The sequence below is a fragment of the Perissodus microlepis genome, chromosome 7, assembly GCF_051167445.1.
Source record: "Perissodus microlepis isolate ML-2025 ecotype Zambia chromosome 7, ASM5116744v1, whole genome shotgun sequence".
Lineage (NCBI taxonomy): Eukaryota > Metazoa > Chordata > Actinopteri > Cichliformes > Cichlidae > Perissodus > Perissodus microlepis.
The window spans coordinates 6,438,490-6,458,763 of NC_140467.1; the positions used below are offsets into that span (position 1 = coordinate 6,438,490).

General features: G+C 37.6%; 1 protein-coding gene across 3 annotated transcripts in view; it reads left to right on the forward strand.

The window, feature by feature from the left end:
* Window positions 1-20,274, forward strand: part of LOC146382395 (leucine-rich repeat-containing protein 4C-like) — a 142,103-nt gene that overhangs the window by 114,687 nt on the left and 7,142 nt on the right. For all 3 annotated transcript variants that reach the window (XM_084933010.1, XM_084933009.1, XM_084933011.1), the window contains exon 2: window positions 11,009-11,081. The gene's annotated coding sequence lies outside the window, so the exon portion shown is untranslated. The remainder of the gene's footprint in view (window positions 1-11,008; window positions 11,082-20,274) is intronic.

Below are 20,274 nucleotides of genomic sequence, written 5' to 3' on the forward strand. Positions count from 1 at the left end.
TTATGTTTAATTTGTTTCCCTCTGTATTCCCAGCGTTCCTGAATGAATTATCATAGTGATCTCATGTCTTGACACAGTAGGTAAGAAGATTAAGTCATGTATATAATATAAGTAGAAGATTATTTAAAAAAATAATGCCATGGGGTTTTCAGTGTAACATTTTAATATTATTATTGTTATTATTATACCTATTATTTCATACATTTTAATGTAACTTACCTGTTAATTACATATGACTTCTTTCATGAATAGTGTGAACAATTAAAGGTTGTCTGGAGCAACATGGACATAGAATATCATCCGGCCACTTCATTGGCCTCACCTTGCTAGTACCGGGTTGCACCTGCTTTTGCCTACAGAACTTTTTTTTTTTTTCCAAATCTCTTTATTTGGTTTTCCAGTTTTCTTTATCATAAAGGTGACAAAGATTCAAATATAAATGATTACATGTATACAATAAAAATTAAACAAAGTAAAAAAGCAACAACAAACAACGTAAGAAGGTTGGACAGAGGATGTCATCTATCAAGCTACCAATGAGGCTCAGTGATCATTTATATCTGTTCCGTATTAAAGAGATCCAAAAAAGGTCGCCAGGTTGAATGGAATTCCTCCAACCTCCCCCTTAATAGGAGTTTAATCCTTTCCAGCTGTAAGTGTCTTAATACATCTTGTACAGAACTCTTTTTAACTCTTGGTAGATTACATTAAATGAGTTCTGGTGACTGTGGAAGCCATTGGTGTACAGTGAACTCATTCTTATGTGATATGTTAGATAGTTTGAGCTTGGATGGCTAAGGTCAGCAACAATTCTGATGTGGTTTTGGTGTTTAAACAATGCTCAGCTGCTTCTTAGGGACCCAAAAGAATGCCAAGAAAATATTCCTCACACCATTACACCACCATTCTGAACCACTGATACAAGGCAAGTTGGATGCATGTTTTTTATGTTATTTTTATGTTGTCAGACCCTCCCATCATAATGTCAGAGCTGATATTGAAACTGATCAGTCCGAAACTTTGCTTTCCAATTTTGGTGAGCCAGTGTGAATTGTAGCCTCAGTTTCTTTTTGCAGCTGACAGGAGTGGCACCCAATCTTTGGACACTGTAGTCCATCTGCTTCAAGGTTTGATGTGTTGTATGCAAGGCATGCAAAGATGCTCTCCTGCTTACTGTAGAAGCAAAGAGTGGTTATTTGAGAGTGCTTCCTATCAGCTCAAAGCAGTTTGGCTATTCTCCTCTGACCTTTGGAATTAACAAGGTATTTTTACCCAGAGGACTGCTGATTACTAGATATTTTAGCTTTTTTGGCCCATTCTCTGTAAACCCTAGAGACAGTTGTATTAGAAAGTTCCAGCAGATCAGCAATTTCTGAAATACTCAGCCCGCTGGCACTCAAAGTCACTTAAATCATCTTTATTTCCTGTTTTGATGCAGGGTTTAGACTTTAGCAGGTTTTCTTGACCTTGTCTACACACCTAAATGAGTTGTTGTCATGTTAATAGCTGGTTATATTTTTGAATTAATGAACATATGTATGAAAGACAGTATATGATGGACTGGCAGTGATATGTGACCAAGTAGGTTTGATTATAAAATAAGACTCATTTTGCAGAATTTACATCCCTGAGAAGATCCAAACAGTGGCTCTAAGCCAGAACGTGTGTAGTGTAGGAGCACACAGTGATGTGGAGTGTAGTGAGCAATGACCCATGCTGAGGTTCTGCTTCGATAATTAAAGTTCATTGCTTTTCCATTGCGCTTTTTTTATTTATAGTGTAATTTAATTTGGCATACGGGGACAAAAAATAAAGTGCACTTTAGAGTCTAATTGATGCTCGTTTCTTCTTAGTCTTGCCTTCTCAGCATTCTTCCTCCTCGACCAGTGAAGTTAACTAGGCAGAGGATGGAGTGCAGGGGAGAGTTACAGGAGAGGGAGGAAGTCATAGAGAAGGCTAGACGAGGAAAGAAATAAGAAAATAAGAAGGTTAACAGGTGGGGGTGGGTGGTTGGGGGGTGCAAATTTGATTTCTTCTACACCCATTGTTAGCTTGTGGCTTTGAGAGGCAGTGAAAGCAGAGTCCATTTTCTTGTTACAGTCGTGAGGGAGATTAGCAGAGACTGGGCTTGTTTCTATTTGAGGAATAATGAACAGTCTCTCTTTCTATACAAGCCCCACTCTTGCAGCAGGTCCCTTATTCATCTCCCCCGTCCCTCACACCCGTCGTCTCTCTCTCCATAGAAATGTAGAAGCATTTGATGGTTCGTCATTCCTCATCATGTTTTCATCCAGCTTATGAAATCTGACAGTAGATGGGGATTGTGTTGTGCCACGACAGAGAGAAAAGCATCACACGGAAATAGCAAACTCCTGGGGTCACACACCAGCGCCAGGTGAGAATTCCTACAGGGGAGCGTCACTGCTGAGGAGCACTTTGCTGTAGCAACAATGTCAACTTAATTATGTAGTTGCTCAAAACTTGCACTGTATAAAGGCTGAAACCTTCCCTGGATGATAGAAAGGGGAAGGGATTGTCTCAAATCACTCTCAAAGTATAAGCTGCCATGCATACTTTCTGCTGCACTTGTATTTTTAGCATCCTGACTTCTTGCAGCTGTGGAGAACCTCCCAAATGACCTGAATATGAGATCGCATTTGACACCTTTGTTCATTAAGAGAAATTGGGAACAAAAAAGCATCTATTCATTGCCTCCCATGGTAACACCAGAATGTCTGGAACGGGTCATGGAGAGGTAGCTTTATGATGCTTATGTAACCGCAGTTCTCTGCCTCCCAATAATTCACTCCGGTCCTGGTGGAGTAAAGGTGTCAGCCATTCACACTACTAGTTCATCCAAACAGAAATTGAATGATGAAAGGAGAATATCAAGGGGGATGGAGGAGGACAAGTGGCTCTTTTAATGACTGTGGTGTGTGATGGGAATGCTGTTAATGAGGAGGGCTGGGATAAGAAGCTATGCTTCCCACGTAGAGGGAGACAAACCTGGGAGGAGCCTTAAGAACAACTCAGCTCAGCTTTCTTGGTGCTTCTAGAGCAAAGCAAAGCCAAGCAAAGCTCTGCAGACCACAGGCGTGTGGGATGAATAGAGTTTGACTGTGAGGCAGGAAAAGATGGCATTGAGAATGAGCAATTTCCCTTTTTCTTCTTCTCTTCCCCCTTCTCCCAGAGAGACAGTGGCAGCTCTCTGGTGAAGATCAGAAAGGTGGGAGATGGAAAGTGGGCAGGAGTGGGAGAAAGAGGGAGAAGAGAGAGACTGTAGCCCTGGGAGGGTATATCTCCAGTCAGTAATTCCACTGGGGGGTCTCCCCTCTGCTCTTCAGCTTCCATCTCCAGATGAAAAATAAATAACCTCAGACGGCCTCCCTCTCTGCTGAGAGAGAGAGAGGGTTCCCAAGAACTGTGTTCACTTTCCATACAGTTATTGCCCTGTCACCCCTCTTTAACGCAGTCTTTTTTTTTTTCACACACACTTCCAGACATGCATGTCAGTGATTTCAGTCTAGCATAGTTTTACATGACCACAGCATAGGTATGGAAAATTTTGATAAAATATTTACAATAAGACATCAAAACACACACATGGACATGGCATGATGTACCAATCTGTGGACACACAGTAAGAAACCATAGCTATTTTTATTTTTTAGTCTTAGTCTTAGTTTAGGAATTATGTTACATAATGGTTGTATGTTGTGTATGCAAATACAGTAACTACAATGATTTTTGTGTGTGCTTTGTGCACTTCCAAAAGATGGAGGAATCACAACACACTCCAGCTGTGTTGGAAAATCTCTTCTGGAGACCTAACATGCTGTTCATACCATGTCAATTCTTTGTGGGCAGAAACAGTTCCCCATTACAAACCAATGCAATAATGCACCAGATGTTAAATAATCTCACTTATAAGTTTGTTCATCACCCAAAAGTAACTTGTATTACTAACAAAGTGACCACATTTAATTTTTGCCTTCATTTCTTGCCACTTAAGCACTCTCTCAAGTATTACATGCATAATAAAACTCCACAATCCAGTTTCATGGCATGTGTTAAGGTGCAACTCTAATTCTGAAAATGCTGTGGCACTATGTAAAATTGTTAATACAAATAGAATGCAATGATTTGCAAGTGTCTTAAACCTACATTTTTATCATAATTTTTGAATTTTCTCCAAATTCTCTGACTCTCTTGACAATGTTAGCGAACATTATTCTGGAACTGTTCCACAATATAGACACAGATTTTTTTATTTTGTTTTTGTTTTTTGCAGACTGCTGAACTTCTTCCCATCTATATTTCTGCAAAACTGCTTTTTAAAGATATTCTTTTCATATTACGTTATGCTACTGACCTGTAATATAAGTAATTAGCAGCATGTCAGTAACATAACCAATTATAACCTAATTGGTTATAACATTTTTCTCCAGGTGTTTCTTTTCTTTACCATTTACTTACATAGTATGATGCTGATTTTGTAAATAATATTTTGTGGTAAATTTCATTTACATATTGTATGGACACTTATATTGCATATACATACATTTACAACATAATACCATATTCTGGTGATTCATGCACTCACTTTACTTGGCTTCAGGAAGACACAAATTAAGTCATACTCTAATCTATAGATCCTCACTTCTTCTCTTATTCCTCTTTCACCGCCTCCGTCTACAATGAAAATGTTCAACATCATAATCTGGCACTCATATTACATCCTTTCTTTGATACTATGTCAGCATTTCCTTTCTTAACTGTATTATCAACTTCAACTCTTGATACCTGTAATGAATGCTCTGCTTGGTGTAGATATTGTACTGTAAATCCGCTTAGCATGAATAGCGCTGAGCCCACCAGGGAAGGGTAGCTACACTTCTGCATCCTCACTCTGTTGCATGGGTTATAGCTGTAGTCTAATATCAAGTCTTTTGTGTGAAAATATGTCCACGTGGATTTTCAGACAGGTGGGTGAAAAATTGTCTTAGTATGTGGAAACAGACATGCATGTATTTACAGATTGTTATACTAACCTGTGGACCGGAATCTGGGATCTTTCTTACATGGCTGAAAAGTCAAGGGAAATACAAAATTCTGCACATGGACACATACCAAAGCCTTCACATTTCTCTAGAGAAGTCCACAACACCACGCAGCTTTAAAGTACTTGATGATGAAAACAGTAGCTTAATGTAAAGGTTGTTTTGAGAGTAACATAACAGAAAATATCATTGGGGTGGTTAAATTAAATGGACTTGTCTCCCTGGAAACAACAATATATTTAACAAAATACAGTGCAATATGCCTCACAGATTATGGTTTCTTGTTAGGAGAAATATGCATAAAAAGCTACAAGGTCAGTAAAAAATATGCTAAGTAATTGCTGATGGAGTCTGATTATTTGAAATTAATATTTCCTGTGTGGAGGTAGAAATGGTTGTCTCACTGCAGCAGAAAACACTAGCTAAACAACTTATGTCTTATTTAATCAGGAAATCATAGTGAGATCAGTCAATAAAAGAGACCCAAGAACAGAACTCATACTCTAGGGACCTTGATCATATAAATAAGATTACATTAGACAAGTCAGTGCCTTTGGAAATTTAAAACTCAGAGTTTCATATCTTCAGTGTAGCGAAAATGATAGAGCAAGCAGGATCATTCTATCATAAAATAGCTTAATTAGACTGTACCGATAAGTCTGTTTTTCTACCAAATGAGACACCAATTGAAGTCCACTTTTTAATTTCTGGAGTATCATTTGAAAAAGAACAGATGGAGGAAATTACTCCAACTTGTCAGTTTGCCACAGAGCATGTTATTCACTTCAACAACTGCTCAAGTTTAGTTCTCAAAAAGGACACATGTACAGTGTACATTTCACATGCGGTGAATTACCATCACATGTGCCACGAGTAAAGTTTGCTTTCAGGGTTTTCTGCCAAGTAGACTCACTAAGATGTGATTTATGTTGCTGAAAATTTGGATTTTAACATTGACTCTTTTCTGGCACGATGCTCGTAGGAGCAGTGGTTACGCTGTCACAGCAAGAGAATTCCTGGTTTAAACCCACTGACTGGAAATATACTGAAACAAACATGTCCATTAACCTGCTGGGGCCTTTTTGTGTGGAGTTTGCATGTTCTCTCTGTGTACTCTGGCTTCTTCCCACAGACATGCATGCTAGGCTGATTGGTGATGCTAAATTGCCCAGGTGTTCATGTGAGCACGAACGGTTGTCTCTAGATGTGCAATAAACTGGTGCACCCCGCCTTTCCCCCTATGAGAGCTGGGACGGGCTCCAGCATACCTTTACCCTTAGCTGGACAAGCAGTTTAAGACAATGGGTGGATATTATTCTTCCCTACACCTAACCAGAGTTTTGTTGACTAAACCTATTCAAACTGTAAGAGAAAACTGAATGGAATATAAAAGAATTGAAAGCTTTCTTCTAGAAAGTCTTTCTGGCGCAAAGTCATGAAGGCAAACTTCTCTCAATAGCCATCACACCACAAAATGAAATGAATAATAAGAATTCTACTGCTCTCCACTCTTCTCTTTCCCCATGTGTCTCTCACCCTCTTTGCTCATATATCACTCATTTGCCCAAAGTAATCCACATACCACTTTGCCTTTTCTTCTTAATTTGTATTCACCTTTTTTCCTGCTCGAAGGTTTTCATTTCTCTGTCTTACCTTGCATTTTATTCTTTGGCTGCGCCTTTTACCTTGATCGCTTCACTCTGTTCTTTTAAGAGTAATCTTGTCCTCTTTTTATTCTCTTTCACTTTTGCTCTCTTTTTTTTGTTAATTAACAGGGACCGCGCACAGATTCAATTTCAGTGTCAGATCAAATAGATTTGCACTGCATATTCTGTTTTGCTTACTGTGCTGTGCCTCCTCTGTTAATCAAGACGTCATCTGTTCTCATGCCTTTTTCTCCGGCTTTCACCAGAATTTCAAGTTTTAAGGAAGAAACACCATATTGATAACTTATTTCTCTCTCTCTCTCTCCAAGGGGTGAGTCATGTTTCCTCTTTCATCTTCCATTCATCTCCTCGTACTACTTTTTCCCTCTGTTTTTCATCACCCTTTTTTTCATAAGTGTTGGTATTGTGTCCTTATTTGCCTGTCTCTAAATACTTGTCACATTTTTTAATTCTGTCTTTGTAATGTCTTTGTTCTCTAAGTATAACCATCTCCATGTAGTCATTCAGTTCCTAATTACTGGGTCTACATGAAAACAGATCATAGTGTCTTTGAAGGCGCTAACTTTTTTGATGGGGCCAAACCAATTACCTCTCACATCATGAACAACTGACAGCTACTTTCTGTATTGGTGAAAATCTAAGATAAGGCAGCGAGTGTGAATCCATTCCGCAAGCAGATCAGGAGAAAACAAAATTCTGTTGTTGTTTTTTTATTTGTTAAAATTATTTAACGACTGGCCTGAGTAAAACCAAGAGTCGTAACTGTTCCTTCTATCATTTCCCTCCGTCTTGTTGTTTTAGCTACTCTATTATCCTCTATAGTGCAATCTGTCAGCCTTTCTTCTTCTCAGAACATATCTCATCCCTCCCCTCATGTTTGAAATCTCTTTGGACTCCAAATGCTAATTCAGTCAGGCACTTAATCAGACATATTAATTCCATATCTCCCCTGATTGCACTAATTCCACTCTGCAACGAGTTCCTGTGCGGCATCCTCGGTTCAGCAGCATTTCAAACTGTTGTGCTAACCAAGGTCTGTAAAAGTGTTTCTTTTAAACAGCAAATTATAATGCTTTTACAGTGAATCTTTTGTAGGGATAATATGTTGAGGACAAAGCTACATGCTGTAGTCTGTGATGTATCCCATTTTTCTCTTAGCCTTCAGCCCTACAGGGCTTCCAATTCTATTGGACTTGAAAATAGCCATGTTTTGCATCACTCTAAAACACTACAGATGAAACTATTCTGTTACAATAGGCAGACCTCATCCTGCACCGGTTTCTGAATTGCAGATAAGAAGATCTGGCAGTATGACATCATACCATCAGACACCATATTTCAAGCAAGTCTGGTTGTCAGTAGGAGTGATGATCAACTGTACTAGCACATACAGGCATGCAAACATACACAGGCACGCACACGCACACTGACACACACACATGGAGAAAAAAAATCTGAATTTTCCAGAAAAGCCTGTAAGCCCTTATATTGTCTACCAACAAACTGTGCACATAGCTGAGGCATGTATTAATTAATAACATAGATTTGGTCACATTCTAATTTAATTAAGTCCCAGATCATGTAATTGAGAGAATTATGAAATGGCTTTCTTTGTTCCAGATAATTGTATTCTATCTAAATGCCTACTTTTAAGTCTGTTAATTTGTTTTATCTCGTCACCATTATCTTCCTCATTCTGTTGTTTTTAGTAGAAAATATAGCTTGGAATCCATGTGTGCTTGTACAACACATCAAAGCAAACTTGAGAGATTTCATGGATCTTTTAAAGCTCTTGATATAATCATACTGCTTTTAGTAGTAAAATACAATATAAAAGAGGAGCAGTATGCACACATTTGCTCTAACATGTCTATAGACATTTAATTTTTAACAAAGGTGTTTATTGTGTATACAGTGTGTTTCTTTCTTTTTTCCTTTTTTTCTCTTAGTGTCACTTACTGGTTGGTGAGAGCCTTCTACTAGACACACATGGATTTACCATTAGATAATGACAAATGGAAGGCTCAGCTGAGCTGATTTCAGCACTTACTGCTCCTTTGGGAGATGCATTTACCACACTGCAAACCACACGGGCCAGCCCCACCAAAGACCTTAATTGAACGAGTGGATGTGTAGTCAGTTGAATCATCCTGACATGCCTTTCTGGTCTTTTCTAGTGGGTAATGTAGTGTGACCTGCTGGTCAAAATATGCTGAGATCCTGGACAGAAAACAGTGAAGTAAGACTTTGTTAGGCTACATGGCTTGTTTTCTTTTTTTAAGGCTGACTATGGGTTTAATCTGGTACAAATAAGTGTTGTTCCTTTTAATTTAACTACAACACCTTAGTGCTGCTTGTCTGTATTAGACTACATTTTTATCTTGTTTTTTTCTTATTAGCTATTTTTTATTTGCAAACTGTCACTATCCTTACCTGTTTAGACCATTTTTTTTAAATAACACACTGCATAACGATGTTTAGAAAATAACAATGTATAATTTTGATAACATTGGGGATACATTTTCAAGGCTTGGCATTTATTCTATTATTCTAGATCATCCATGGGTTGCTATTTCTTACCTTGTAGTTAAATTACAAAATATAGTATACTGACTGAAGAAACACATCATACTTTCTTATCCTAAAAATGTCCAAACACCATCAAAGTCGCAGTTGTCTCTGACAGACAAGACTTTTTTCTTAATTAGAAAAAACACATACGTTTTTTAAAACACAGGCTCGAAACATGCTTTTTAAAAATGTAATAATGTAGATCTTTGTCAGAGGAAGAGGAAAGTCAGAAGGCGTTTTCTGTGCTCTCTGTGGAGGATAGAAGGCGGGGGGGGGGGGAAGGGTGGTTACAATATTGATGTTGTTGATAATAACAACAGTGATAATGATTATAGCACATAGTCCAAATCCATCATTGCTATCATCTACTTTGTCGACATAATTGATCATTTTTAGCAAAGTTTAAGACAGATAGCACTGAATACTTCTCCCTCAACTAATTGTGTTACAATAGCTATTGATAAACTTACTTATTCCAGTAAGGGATCTTGTCATTGCTTACCAATTTTAAACACTTATGTGTTATTTACAGCTATAGACTTGGATTGAGGTATACTTTTATCAATGATGGTAAATGATATTCTATTTATATTCCTACATATCATCAAGATTCATGACATGTTCATGAGTGCTAAACTATTCAGGTTCCTTTTTTCTTCCGTGAGCTACACTGTTGTGCAAAGTGACCTCTCCCCTCCTTTCGATGAGTTTATTTTGAGACAACTACATCTGCTATAAATAGACCTACTCACCAAAGATCACCAAATCTGTGCCAATTGCCAATTGTCAAAAAGCTCTGGGGCTAGTGGGGGAAATTATTATTATTATTGCTGTTATAATTATTAAATGTATTCAATTGTATTAAACTGTATATAACTCATTGATGTCCATTCTATTCTGCTCTAGTCTTTTCAGTTTAACTTTGCATTAAATATGAGAAAGACATCTCTATGTTTGCAGTGTTTTGTGGCCATTAACTGGTATGTCTTTGGATTCAATGTAACCGTAATACAGAGACCATACTTACTGGCAATTTTGTATAAATGAGAAATCTTTAATCAGGGATGGGTGTTATGATTGCCTGTTACTGTAGTAACAACCCAGTTGATCAAACATACACTTATTTAGACTCAGGGTTCCTGCACTATACTAATGGATGCCATGCAGGATGGGGAGCTTTATCTCCATTTGCTTTTGTCCCCCATAATTTATTCAACAGGGTCTGTCCTCTGTGTGTCCGTGTTTGTGTGTTCAGGCTCTGAGTGTTTGTGTGTGTGCTGTGTGTATATGTGTTTTGCAGTGTGTTTGTGAGGTTTTATGGCTTTGACTGTCCCGTCGTCCCTGAGGAATGAGCTCTTCCGACATACAGTAGCATACTATAAAGTCCCTCTTGTTAGATGGAGGGTCTCAGAGGTACTAAAATATCAGCATCAGCAGAGAGTGCTGAGGAAGTAGTTGAAAGGAAAACTAACAAGATGACTCAATGATTATTTAGAAACAGTAAAGAGAATTTTGAATTAGGTGTACTCTATCCTGGGGGTTTAAAAAAATTGCATTTTTGGTAGCTGAGTAGATACATCATGTTCTTTCCAAAAATGTGCATTATTCATGGACTCTATTCCATGGACCCCGGGGAATGGAGTGGACAGAAACTGTATTGCTACAAATCTATTTTAAAGTTTGCTTACATTTATCCTCTTTTATTTGCAGGTCCAGCATTTTGGTGGATTGAAAGCTAATATGTGGATGATTAAAACCCCTTGGATCTTGACTGAGCTGGCAGGTAAGACTTAGGCAGAGCTTGGCTCAACCTTGGTGATTTTCTTTCCTGGTCAAAGAGATATACATGGTTTGTCTGATGCTTTCAGAGAAAAAGATGCACACATAGAAATGTGTAAAAAAATATTTGTTTTGCTTGTCATGCATATTTCATTGATATGAAATAATGTATCATTTCACACCTATGTCTAAACCCCTAAACCCATTGAAAACAAGGACATTATCAAGAACACATCTTTTTGGTTCAGAGAAAATTCTGATAATTTACCTTTTTGATCAAAACAAGCCTGGTTTTTTTTTTTTTTTTAATCAAAGAACACTTTTGATATATTTTTCAAGGTTTGGCATCAGAACACATCTAAATGTGTGGAATTAAGTCCAGTTAACACATTGGCAAATAAACTGGTCAGTTAATAACCTCATTGATGGAGATGGACAGAGAGAAACTTGATACTCCTGTAGACTTTACCCCATCACAGTGAAATGAGAAATGACTTGATGTTAGGCTGTGGATATAGTTGAAAAAGGAGAACTATTGAAGTGTAAAACTAAAAAGAAGCTTATGACTCTCAGTAGTTATTCTATGCTGGTGCCTATGTTCACAAAAAGTCTATTTTCACTAGACGTTTTACCTTTGTGTCAGGCATTTTTTTTCCCCCTTTTTTCTTTTCGTATCTAAGAGCGTTGTTGGACTGCACACAGATATATGCCTCTGGTGTGAACAGCTCAACTCATGCATGTAACTTCTACTACATGTCTGTTCTACATTTGGTGTGAACTGCTGTCGCAGTGTCAGAAAGCTTTTACTGGCAAACACTATTCCTCTAGGCTGATGATACTGTTTCCCTGCATTGGCAATATGTTGTCATAATTTAATACGTCTATTATCCCTGTCACAAAAAATCATCCTGGAGTTGTTGTTTTTTTTTTTGACCAATGCAACCATGAACCAGGCGCTGACTCTTTGGCATCTTTGAAACTTTGAAACCCTAGTGATGTCTTAAAAGCTCACTAATAAAAGTGCTGTCTGTCAGACCTTTTTAAAAGCTACATGGCATTCAACTTATTTGATATGACTCGCATGAATAGTTGCTTTTGTAATTCACTTACTTCAAAGCTTCTTTTCATGTGGTATTTCTCTTATTTTCTCTTATTTTATCCACCCTTTATATCCATCCCTGTGGGGTAGGAGATTGAAAGTCTTCATGGAAATGATATTGAATTTGTGCAATGGAATCAATTGACATGTTTTTATTTCCTCTAAAATGCACCCTTTGCCTTTGGTGCCGAGTATCAGAAAAACAGCGGGTTACATACATGTTCCCAAACGTGTGCAGTCACAAGTGGTTTTGTGTTATTGAATGAAAAATATTGTAATTAGTCTTATTACAGAACAAGTGCAAATGTACAATATGCCTTTCCAAAGAAGCCCTCTGTGTTTTCAGAATCTGTCTCTGGTGTCATTTAATTAGCAAACAACCCGATGGATCGCAACAAATTAGGATAAAGGCAGCTTAATTTTAAAAGTGCATGCTTTTATATTACTCCAGAAAGTGAGGATATTGTCACTTTGTGAACATTTACAAAACCGCATGTGAGGAAAAGGCTGAAAGCTACTTAAAGTTAAAAAAAATCATGAATTGTTGTTTTGAATTTACTTTCAAACCATTAGAGGTTCTTCCTCAGTGTAACTATTCTAAAAACAGTTTAATCTGTGCCACATTGCCTTTATTTGACATCTGTACCTTCTAGCTAAGCTTCTTTTACCTGATTCTTTGCATAACTGACCTTCAGACTAGCTGATGTTAAAAATGTAGTGACACATCAATCAAGGGGACATTACAAGACTGTGCCCTTGGACATGTTAACACTGAAATGATATTAAAGTAAGTCACATGTTCAGGCGTGTGTGTGTGTGTGTTCAGGCATTTTAGTCTGCCTACAACACTTTTTATTTTGTCAGTGGATAATCATACATAATGATCTTAGTCCAACTGGATTATAAGTGTGTAACAATTAATCCGAAAGCTCAATAAATTAATTCTCAAATTCCGGTCTTATTTGAATATATTTTCTGACATTGCAGCTTCTAGCACTGTCTTCTGTTTTTAGATACCATCAGTGTGCTCCCGCTTATCTCTCATGTTCTCTCCATCCCAAACTCAATTACAGGGAGACCATACTGCCTGTATCACCAGGTTCACAGCCTCAGTACGACCTCTCCACAGCTCGGACAGACTCAAAGTGATGCATGCTCACCCTGACCTCAACTAGACACTAGAGTGACAGCAGTATACAGACAGACTCCTTCATTCGACATCCTTGAAAACTAGTTAGCAGCTATTTTCTGCCCACAGCCTCTCTGAAATGTTCACAGGTGACAAATGATTTTATCAATATCTCTTGTCACCCGTGAGCCCCTACTGCCGACACAGCCCTTACTGTGAAACAAGAAAGCTGTCACCCAGTTTGTGAAAATCTGCAAATGCTAAAAGCACACATTAAAGACCCACAGTTGCACACGTACACAGCTTGTGTGTGAAAATATGCAGAGGTTTTTTATATTTTAATTTGAGTCAAAATGTGCACATCTTTACTTGAGTGTGCATTAGTTATGAGTGAGTGCAATAGTTGTGTATGTATGCGTTTTCAATGCCAGCAGACTTAAATGAGGCCCTTGGCACTTGTAGCCAATGAGGCTAGAAAATGAGTGTGTTTCATTCATCAGGAAACAGTCCAAGGGTCATCCTCTGACAGAGAGGGATACTGGTGCCTTTGCATTTGCTCTGCATTTATGTTAAGCTGACCCACACCTGCATGTCCAGCTAAGATGTAATAATGCCACATCACACACCACGCTTTGGTGTTAAGTGGACTTTAAGAAGACCTCTAAAAAATCACAAGTGGGGAATGTTTACCTTACAATAACTTTTGCCTTTAACAATATAAAAGGGGAGAAAATGTAATGCTTTCCATGATGTGAAGCTTATGTCCAAGAGTCCACAGCTCCTGGCTGTGAACACAGCTGCAGCTACTCTGCCTGACTGATCCATGTGAAGATGGGGCGGGATATAGTTGTTGTTATTATGACTTCACCTGCGTCTGTGGTTAAATCCATTTTAATATGAATATGTCCAGGTGTCCTACTAGTTGAACCTGGACTGAATCTATCAGCTATATATTACCAACACACCACTGGTGTTTTGATACAGAGCCAGCAGAACAATGACTGCACCCACACGACCGCATGAAGTCAATATTTATGTGTTACAACAAGAATCCAATAACCAAAGCACGGCCATGGCCACAGCCAGAATCACCGCGGGAGCTGTATCATTGCAAGGCTGCAATTTTTGACTTAAGCGAGGCGACCGTCTGTTTCTTCAGCACCAATTTTTGCAAGAGCTGATGAACCAAATTCTACAGTTGGCTTTTTCAATGCAGCGATAAAGACCTTTGTCTGAACATTAGACAGACACAACATTCAAAATTGTCTAGAAAAGAAAAAAAACCCATCTTCTGTGACCTTTTTAAGAGTTTTTGTAAGATACAAACTGACAGATAAGCTGTTACTTTAGATAAAATCAGACAGAAGAATTTCTGAACTCTGTGGTACATTATCCATCTTCAATCGCAAAAAAAAAATAAATTTTTAGTTCCCTCGGATCTTCAATTTTCATTGTGCACAATCTCATAAAGAATGTGGAAAATTTGAAGCTGAAGTATGCAACTAACGTGAGACAGCCTATTATGTGAAACCAACAGTGCATGTACAATTGTCTTTTCAACAGAAGACATCTTTTGCCTAGTAGTTAAACTGTGGAAATGAACAATATTAACATATTTATAGACCCAGGTTGTTTTTAGTAAAGAAAGAAGTAAGTTTTTGACAAGTTAACTTATGTCTTAAGAAATGTCTAGAAGGGATCCCATTTATTAACATCTGAGGTCCCCAGTTGCCTATATGCTTAAAATGTCAAAATGTCACTTCTTTTTCTCTGCTGTCAAATCTTGGAAAAGAGAGGTCTTTACTCTCCATCTTTCTCTCTTGTTCTATATGTGTGTGTGTGTGTGTGTGTGTGTGTGTGTCTGTGTGTCTGTGACACTCAAAATACTGTTGAGGTAATGTTAATATTCATATGATCACACATACAGCTCTCCTCAGATGGGCAGCAACCTCTTTGCCCTCTCCATTTCTATTTAAACATGTTTTGGTAAAGAAAAATCATGGAAACATGTACATTTTTAATGTAAATTCTTTGTTATATCAAACTATTTCTAAAGTCTTTCTCAATGCACATGTATTGGGTTTTATGATAAGAACTGCAAAATGCATAGTGTGTTTAAAAAGGTTTGCTCGTGGTTAAGGTTAAAATTTTATAATTGCAATACATAAGCATTAGTCTTAGTCTTAGTAATAGTATTAGTAATAGTCTTAGTATGATGGAATTATCTTTTTTAGCGTATCTTAGATCATTTCCATATGTATGTGCTCATTTTTAAGTATTTTTAAGCATTTTAACATTAATATTATTTGTCACTGAACACATTTGATAAGCTTATTTATAAGAGCATGCTGGGTTACTCAGTTTTTGTTACATGCATCAGATTCATTTCACCATCTTGTTATAGATGACACAGACAAGCTGTGAGTGAAAGAATGTAAGGCTGTGGGCATGGGAGCAGCTGTCAGTTTGTCTCACTTGGCTAGTTAGCACCAATTCAAAGTATTTGGCTTGTCTGATTCACTTGAGTGGTTAAAACAAAGACACTGAAAAAGAGCTGCAGTCTGACCATTTTCTTGTCATTTTTTTTTTTTGGAGGGGGGGGGAGTCAGCATCCCTCAACATTACATTTTAAAGTGGCTTAAAGTGCCCTTAACTGCGGAAATTCAAAGCACAGTAATAGTGCATATCAAATCATAAATGTCGCTATATACATGTAGCATATATCAGTATTATAAATTATAATCCATCCTGTTATACACTCTATAGTCCAACAGCTCGCACAATGTAGGATAAAATAATTATGCATGTAACCTACTGGCATTTAAAAAGCCCTTTTCTTGCCTTACTGACACACAAAGTACTTTAGACCACAAGTCACATTGTTAAAAAGCATTCATACAGCACTTCAAGTACTTTATCTGTTTCACATCTCTGGCCAATTTGTAATCTTCAGTTAACCTAACATGTTCACTGTGGGAGAAACCCAGAGTACCCAGAAAAAACCAGCGCAGGCACAAGGTGCACATGCCAGCTTGGCAAAGAAATGCCCAGCTAAGATTCAAACCAGAAACCTTGCTGTTGGCAGGCAATGGTGTTAGCCACCTCTATGCCACCCTAATAATTCTAAATATTCCAGATATTGCTGTTATTTAACTAAAATTAAATCTAAATTTGGTTAAGGTTACTTTATTTATATCCATATGTAAATTTGCTTTACAGAAAAATGATAGCATTTGGCATCCCTTCACAAACACACACACACCTATTGAAACCTTTTGTAATTAAACAAAACGAATCAAACCAAAAACAATTCTTATTGAGTTCAGTGACAGCATCAGGGACAAAGCTGTCCTGTCTTTACCCCAATTAGGCTCTAATATAATGTGTGTGATTAAATGTGATGAAAGACCACTGGGAAAATGTGACTCTATATCAAAACTATGATCACATGATGAAAATATAAAGACATCTAATCGGTTTATTGTGCTGGCTCGAGAGAAGGAAAAAAGAAGGCTTGTGATGCATGTGGTGGGTATCCCTCCCACACTGGAATCCTTAAAGGATTCTGATTTATATTTGGAGCTGTGGCTGGCATTATCAAGAAGTGGCCTGATTTGATTTATATCTCATTAATCCCTCCTTCTCTTTTTCTCTCTTGCACTTTCTCCTTTCTCTCTTTCTCTACCATACATACCAACATTCCTCTGTCACAGATGTCTCACACTCTGCAATCTTTCATCATCCCTTCTCTTCCATGCAATGTGAAAGCTAAAGCTTCTGTCAGTCACTCTTTACAGAAAAGTTCATAATCAGCAAGCACTCGAGCATTAACTGAGTGTAGAAAGCGTCAGAGGAGTCCACTCTATTTTCCCCACCTTTCAAAGGAATTAATGTATTTGTAAGGAATGAAGACAGGAAGTTCATGCTGTCCATAATAAGAAAGCAGAATAAAATAACTCAGTGGCTTGTGCCAACTAGTCGCAGACTTATTTTGGGGGGCTTTAGCCCCACTTGAATTTCCTGCAGTGTAACTAAATAATTCAGCCCTTTCTACCCGATTTATAATGTAAAAATATGCCAGACTTCAGAATTACAGTAGTCATAAGAAGGGCTAGACTTAAGACCATGTGGAAACTACCACTACCACTACTAATGTCCCATCCTATCTATTGGAGACATTTTTTTAAATAAACAAAATATGCCATTTTACAGATGGCAGTTAATCTAAAATACTGACCCTGATTTTTATACCCCTTTTTCTCTTGTCATAATTATTTTTATTTAAACATTTTTATATTTTTTTTCTCTGATCTTTGAGGACATTGTGCATTTTTATTTGTTAATTTATTACATAACTCCATTCATTATCTGTGTATTAAATAAATTTGTTACAGTTCATGTATATGTAGTGATGGCAGGGCCTGTAAGCAATACAGTAAAGAACTGGTTGTTCTAGTCTTGAAGATTTTCCTTTATGCCCTTGTGCTCCAAACAGGCCCATTAAGTCCACCTCAGCATCATTTAATTACACTGACCTGATTTTTGCAGGCTTTTTTCTTCTTTTTTCTGTTTTTTTATTCCAGTGGTGTCCATCATTTTGACGACTATAAATATACTAATGGTATCCCAGCTTACATTGGCCATTGCCCTATTGTGACAGTATGGTAACATACACCAGGTTATGACCCATGAATAGAACGTGCAATAAGGTAGTGAGAAAAGCTGTATTTTGGTCATTTAACATCTCTTGCCTTGTGATAGAAAAAACAGTTCTACAGCAGAGGAGTGGGATGTTAGAAATTTTACACACCATGCAGATCACTAATCCTTGATGGGATTAGAGGAATACCTCTTGGCATGTGCATAAAAGTCCCAACACGTCATTGGCTGTCTAGCACACTTAAAACTGATTGAGTCAGGGAGGACTCCAAAACATGCGCAAATAGAAATGTATGATGCGGCATGGAGAGGCCCAAGAGGCTGATGTATCTCCATCCCTCTGATGAGGGCTGAATTTAAAGTGCTTGTGGAGTTAGCATGGAGGTCCTGCAAAGGCTCTGTTGATCCTGCACTGTAGGCTTTTGTGCAATTGAATCACACAGGCAGGTAGACAAACATTATTTGGACATCTGGACTGCTTTACTGTCAGAGTATGGATGGCAAGCATCATTTGTCAGATCAGGTCTCATGATTGCTTATACTACTTGTAACAGAGGTACCATCACTGTCTGCCTTAGACAAAGGTTTCTGCTCAATGATGCAGTTCCTCCAAGCGAGCACATAACTAGAATGGAGCAAGTACTGCAGAGGGAGTGCCAGTCTGAGAGCATGGAAGCAAGCATTAGACTCGGGGTGAAAGTCCAGTGGGAAATAAGCGGTCTAGTAACCACTCCACAGGTGGATGCTGCAAAAACTTTTTCATCTTTCATTATTGGCTGCTTGATGAGGCAATAATTTGGAGCAAATACTGCAGAAGCAGCCCTAAGAAGAGCCTGTGTGGACAACAGGGGCACAAAAGAAAATATTCAGAACTCCACATAACAGTTTCTGTAAAAGCAAGAAATGAATTCACAAATATTGCAGGTCTTGCTGTTTAATTGTCTCCACTTCTGTTAAGCAGGGTCGCGCTTTAGTATGTCTGCAAGACAAAGAGACAGCTGGCAGTTCATAATCTGTTAGGACAAAAGTTGAAAATGCTTTCTTTTCTTAATCCTATTTTCCTTATCTCTTTTCATCTAATTCCATCACAGCACTATGTAAATCCAATTTTGCTGCTTTCATTGTCAGTGTGCAGATATATTGTTTTGCTCTGTAAATCAACTTGATCTTTTCTACTGCCACAGTTTGGATTCTGTTCTGCTGATTCATTGTTTATCTTTTATCAAGGTTTGATCTGTTGAAAAGGAGGATGAGTAAATAGTGGAGATACAGGGAGTGAGGAAGTTTTCAGAAGTCTTAACTGAAGCATGTTTTTAGTAGGTCATTATATTCATTCATGGCATTGAAAAGACATTGTTTTCACCTAAAAAGATGTGTATAATAAAGATGTGTATACAAAAATTCAGCTTCATATATTAATATTTTCTTCTTACAGTGTCAATAGAACATCCTAGCATAAATTTTGTATTAAACCATGTGCTGCACTAAACCCTGTTGTTTTGTGCAAGGTTTTAATTTCGAACAAATTAAAACTGCAACAGTGGAATGTGATTTTCAGCCTGGTGTGTGATCTCTGTCACATTTGCTCAGTCCCCCGTATGAAAACAAATTCTTTTTCCACCCCCAGGCTTTGGCTGCTTGGAATTTAAATTTTGCAACTGAAGAATTAATGGAGTCAGTAATCAAGCAATTAATCAGTAGTTACAGTAATAGCCTCCCCATTCTTAAGTGAAGAGCTTTCTATTGGAGATTAGGCTGTGTGTTGAACACACTGTATGCCTACAGAAACTATGAATATTGCATCCTAACAACACTGCAATCTTACTGCATGTCTTCAATCGCAGTGCTTTTCCAATTAACACAACAAGAGAAAATCTTCTGGTCTTTTTTACAAGGAAATTGTGCTTTTCCTTCTAAATAGACAAATTGTGTTGAATAAAACATTTTTGAACACTGTAATTTGTTAATATTCTTTCTAAATTTTGATGTTGACTCAGTGACAATTAACAGAGCTGTTCATTTGTGATTAGTTTCTTTAAATATAAAAGATATTTTACTTAATTAATATATAACACATCTCAAGATAACTCTTATCTCAGAGAGCTCTTTCTGTTATTGTTGAAAGATTAAACCTTGTTGTGTGAAAGACATTGTGTTCCGTTACAAAAATGTTTCACATTTCCTGAACTATTCATAGCCGAACAACACATATTCCACAGTGGATCAGTATTTATCACTGACATTTCACTGGAGGTTGAAAATCTAACAGTATAGTTTACATTTTTTCTTCATGTTCACATTGATTTTCTG